This window comes from Schistocerca gregaria, chromosome 6 (genome assembly GCF_023897955.1).
Source record: "Schistocerca gregaria isolate iqSchGreg1 chromosome 6, iqSchGreg1.2, whole genome shotgun sequence".
Lineage (NCBI taxonomy): Eukaryota > Metazoa > Arthropoda > Insecta > Orthoptera > Acrididae > Schistocerca > Schistocerca gregaria.
The window spans coordinates 258,173,095-258,179,094 of record NC_064925.1 but is presented as its reverse complement, the minus strand read 5'-3'; positions in this window follow the sequence as shown (position 1 = coordinate 258,179,094).

The following is a 6,000-nucleotide window of genomic DNA, read 5'->3' as shown; positions in this document are numbered from 1 at the left end:
TCATTGATGTAGACACAACATTTCTCCAAGAAGAAAATCACTTTAATATACCAAGGTCACTCACGAAAGAGTATTTTCCATATTAACTTTTAATTAAATGCGGAATGTTTATCAAGCCTAAATAATTACACCGCTGGAAGAGGTAAAATAGACCTAGATGACCCGTCGAAAACGCTTTGAAGGGAATGAATAAAGATAGCCATCTATTAACCAAATTTCAAATAAGTAGAACTGCAGGAGACACAGTTTCAAACCGCGAAAAAAAAAAAAAAAGAAATCCGCGTTCTTCACATGGCGCGCCATTCTCCCGCGAACAAGCTACTTAAATGTTGGTCCACCTCCTCTGATGGATAGTCAGAGGGGCTGAGTCGCATGCGAAGCAGCCAGGTTCGATTCTCGGCTGCATGTGGCCTGTGTATGCCCGGCTCCTCCTCCTAATATTCCCATGAATTTCGAACCGAGCCGCTTGTCTGCTTATCGACTAATCCGATAAACGTCTTTCTATTCTAGCTGTCGAAACTTGTAAACTGCAGACAATCACTAACTCACGTTGGAGAAACACTTTGGTCTGCTCATCCACTCACTTTATTCACTTTCATTTACTATTGAAAACGTGTAACTTTACTTTAGAGCTCCGTCTCGATCACACAAACATTTACACTTCACCTTTACCGGTTTTGGCTACTGTCATCTTCGGATCATAAAATATTCTGATGTAGGTATCAACGTAAAATTATACGTTATAGGTACACAGTAAGTGCTGTGTACCTACAAATATAATTTAAAGTTGATACCTACATCGGAAGATTTTGTGATCTGAACCTAGCAAAAACCGAAACCGGTGATAGTGCAGTGTAAAAGTGTGGGAAGACGGGGAGCACGTGTTGAAACAGAAACCTGCAATAGTAAAATTTATTGACTACGTTTTCAAAACGTATATGTCCTCTGACGCTATGTTTCCACCAACTGTCTGGGCTGAACACACCCCCACCGTGCCACCAACAGTTGTGAAGTTTCCATTTTAAACGCAACGGCTCGTTTTACTCTGCCCGTCCGTCAGTGTCCGTCTTGTAATTGCATTCGATTCTCTCCAGACGCTTTGTCGTTTTGAGGCCTGACATTAGGTTTCGTAGTTCTTCAGTCGTTGGTGGTTCTGAATCCGGTTTCTCAATGTTCTTAAAGGATTCATATTTTCCAAGGATGGTTCACAATTCAGGAGATCCTCAAAGCAGACTTTTATTTCGTTATAGATTACCTCAATTCCTGCACCATTTGCGCAGCTATTGGTAAAATAATCTGTTATATTTGAAGTGGATGCTGGTCTTGCATCCGTCTAAATTGCTCGCTAGATTCTCACGTTACTTTAGCAGCCTTCGTATTCAAATGGTTCAAAAGGCTCTGAGAACTATGGAACTGAGGTCATCAGTCTCCCTGAACTTAAAACTACTTAAACCTAACTAACCTGAGGACATCACAAACATCCATACCCGAATCTGGATTCGAACCTGCGACCGTAGCAGTCGCGCCGTTCCGGACTGAAGCGCCTACAACCGCTCGGACACCGCGGCCGGCTAGCATTCCTGTTGTACTGTTGTGTATTACTAGACGTTCTGAAGTACTACTGTTTTATATTGGGTCAAGAATCATTTACACAGTATATCCCAGGAGGAAATATGAGTATCTAGTAGAATCTGTCAGGAACGATCATCTGAAGAAGAAAATGTCTAGTAAACATGGGCTTCATAATGGGTACATTAAGACCTATGGCTAGTTATTCATCTTCAATATTGTGAAATAAATCCATTCTATTGCCGGCTCTTTGCTTTCCATGGTTTGTCAGGATTTTATTATGGGCAAAAACAAAAAGAATATATTACCAGGTAAACATGGGCCCTGAAACATACGCCTTAAGAACTATGAGTACTGGTTCGGTAGAAGATATGCGGTTTAAAACATCGAAGCTGGACAAGAGCTCATTGGCGTTAAGGTATGCGCTTTAAAACCCACACTTTCTGGATATTTGTTCTTGTTCAGGTCTATACTATCACTTCTCAACACATAGAAATCATAGAACTTACAGTAGAAGAGATTTATTTGATAGTATCGAAGATGAAGAGTCTATACTTTTTAAAGTATGCACTCTAGAACCCATGTTTGCTAGACATTTTTCTTTGAATGATATTTCCTGCCAAATCTCTCAATATTGACCATTTCCCATGGGACACCCAATGTGTATGAGAGGTTTATATTTAATATGGTCTACTTACTTACCGCACGACCCACGTAGAGTGTTATAAACGTTATAAGTCGTAGAATATAGCGGATTATGTTGTGAGATAGCTAGACAAACTAGCTGAAAGCTTCTTTGCACATGCACACGTGAACAAAACAACGGCCTCTCCCTTTACTGATAACAATGAGTAATAGACGTCAGCTCCTTGTGATAAAACCCCCCACTTATTTTAGTGTTGTGTCCCAAGTTAAAGGATACTCTTTCCTTTCGGACAGGTAATTTAACAAGTAAGGCTGTCTTATCTATGAATGTGAGATATAAATATCTCTAAGTATCTAAATCACGGCCGCGGCAGTATTTCAAGGGAGAGAAAGACGGCACTATTTTTTAAAAGGAAGAATGATAAGGGAACACGTCACCTCGTTAAGTCTTCTAATCAGGTGTAAACTTGCAGATACGCGCAGAAAAAGGAAAGGTTGTCCGTATGTGTCTCTACCGCAGTTCTTTTAAGTTCTGGTATGACAGCTACTGACCGTATTAGGCCTCATGTGCGTGTTTATACTTCCTGTAGTTATGCACCGTGAATAGCAACGAGTCCTTACTGGATCAATCACTGAGGAGCTGCGACGCGATAGCAAAGATAGTTATCCGTGATATAAGTTTCCCTTGGCTACAGGCTTTGTAATTTAGTGACACGGAGTCATCATATCATAAGCTGCTTCATCTTTATTCAAGGTTTATGGTAGGTTGCCTCTGCACTGAGCTGTTTGGTGTATTTGCCACGGCATCACCTAGCTCTACCTGACAAAATTATAATTTTTCTTAATTGTTCCACTAATTGTATGTGATGCAGTGACGAATGTGTGGCTAGGACTTTTGTGAGGGCTCAGGGCAAAAATTGTCATGAGTGATCGGTTCTGGAACGATAGTAGCCTGGCTGCTACATATCTTCCTCTACCCTTTCCAGTACGTTCGAAGGCAAGTCGTTGTGGTTAGCACCATGAGTACGTTCAATTAGCTCCTGAAGTTCTACTTGGCACAGATAAAGAATGTATTAACATCCCTGCACGATGTACAATGCACAGACGCGAGCATTCCTACTCTGAATTCAAGTCTGACAGGAAAAACTAACTATAAACAATAACCTAAAAAAAAAACCAGCCAACTGCTGAAAAATTATTTAGCAAGAAAACGCAACTTTGTAGCTGCATATGTATGACGCATTTAGACATTTAACAAGGCATTCTCATTGGGTGTCCTGAATATTACATGACTTTTAATTTACACGTACTTGTTCTTAGAATTAAACCTGAAGAATTTCTTGGCAGACCGAATCGAACGAGTAAGATGACTGGTGGATTTACTAATTTTTGTCTTTGTTTTCTATCCCTCTCTGTGTCTCTCTCTCTGTTACATGGGCGCACGCGCGCGCGTGTGTGTGTGTGTGTGTGTGTGTGTGTGTGTGTATGTGTTTGCGCGCGCGCAACTGTATGTGCGCGTGTGTGTCTGGTAACAGAGTTTCTTTCTTAAAACAAAAAAAAGAAATTTGAAGCAGAATGGACTTTGTGATTACCTATCGGGATGTACGTTTGCTATGTAGTCAGTTAGTGTGTAAATAAAAATTCATTCACAGCATGCAGAATGACCCTGTCTTGCTAACTAATACAGTTATAAAGGGTGTCACAAGAGGACTGTTCGCCAATCAGTACTTTGACAGTAACTCTACTCTGAAGTAAGAAATTTCATATGTTCGAGATGCATTCAAGTTCTAAGGCCTCCGATTTTTTTTTCTAATTAAGTACTCACCCGAAATCGATGAAACTGGCGTTACTTCTCGACGTAATCGCCCTGCAGACGTATACATTTTTCACAACTCTGACACCATGATTCCATGACAACGGCGAAGGCTTATTTAGGAGTCTGTTTTGACCACTGGAAAATCGCTGAGGCAATGGCAGCACGACTGGTGAATGTGCGGCCACGGAGAGTGTCTTTCATTGTTGGAAAAAGCCAAAAGTCACTAGGAGCCAGGTCAGGTGAGTAGGGAGCATGAGGAATCACTTCAAAGTTATTATCACGAAGAAACTGTTGCGTTGCGTCATCTCGATGTGCGGGTGTGTTGTCTTGGTGAAACAGCACACGCGCAGCCCTTCCCGGACGTTTTTGTTGCAGTGCAGGAAGGAATTTGTTCTTCAAAACATTTTCGTAAGATGCACCTGTTACCGTAGTGCCCTTTGGAACGCAATGGGTAAGGATTACGCCCTCGCTGTCCCAGAAGATGAACACCATTTTTTCAGCACTGGCGGTTAACCGAAATTTTTTTGGTGGCGGTGAATCTGTGTGTTTCCATTGAGCTGACTGGCGCTTTGTGTCTGGATTGAAAAATGGCATCCACGTCTCATCCATTGTCACAACCGACGAAAAGAAAGTCCCATTCATGCTGCCGTTGCGCGTCAATATTGCTTGGCAACATGCCACACGGGCAGCCATGTGGTCGTCCGTCAGCATTCGTGGCACCCACCTGGATGACACTTTTCGCATTTTCAGGTCGTCATGCAGGATTGTGTGCACAGAACCCACAGAAATGTCAACTCTGGAGGCGATCTGTTCAACATTGATTCGGCGATCCCCGAAACAATTCTCTCCACTTTCTAGATCATGTCGTCAGACCGGCTTGTGCGAGCCCGAGGTTGTTTCTGTTTATTGTCACACGATGTTCTACCTTCATTTAACTGTCGCACCCACGAACGCACTTTCGACACATCCATAACTCCATCACCACATGTCTGCTTCAACTGTCGATGAATTTCAATTGGTTCCACACCACGCAAATTCAGAAAACGAATGATTGCACTCTTTTTAAGTATTTAAGACAGTTCTCATTCTCGCCGCTGGCGGTAAAATTCATCTGCCGTACGGTGCTGCCATCTCTGGGACGTATTGACAATGAACGCGGCCTCATTTTAAAACAATGCGCATGTTTCTATCTCTTTCCAGTCAGGAGAAAAAAAATCGGAGGCCTGAGAACTTGAATGCACCTCGTACGTTTGACTATTCCGAATTGTTTCCTAGACAGAACACAATAAATGTTAATTTGCACGTTTCTCTTGCATAACCCGAAAACCGCAGCATATCGGAAACGTGTAGTAGTACAATTTTCTCCAAGAAGGTCGTATTCCTTTTCTTTCTAGGGCTTATAGTTTGCGCAAAGTTGTGCAAAGAAACCACGCGCGCTGCATTACACGCATGCGTTGTGCGTTAAGTAGTTTTTGAGGTAGGTTCCCCACATGATAGCCCACAAGTTTCCTGTAACAAACTGTTCCAATTTTCTTGGAACTTTGTGGTAAGGTTCTATGGGACCAAACTGCTGAGGTCATCGGTCCCTTCAAACTGTTCGCCTCGCCTTCATCTACACTGATGTGGTACATTGTAAATAATTACCATGTACTGATTAACACAGAAAACAAATAACGATGTACATTAAAAGTGTTGTGTGTTGGAAACCATTCGGAATATGGCATAAATCCATTTGAAGCTTTTTGCTTCTAAGGATCGTTCCTGTCATATCCGTGAATACTGACCATTCCTCGTGGGTCAATCTTTACGAATGGTGTTTCAAAACTCCAAGGCGAAATTTCAGAAATGGACTCCTCGTATAACAAGAAGAGAAACGGATTATGTTAACTTGAGTCCGGAAGTGAGTAGTTGCTAAGCTATTCGAGTATATTACTGTTACGCAGTGCACGCAAACAGGCGCTATTTGCAGG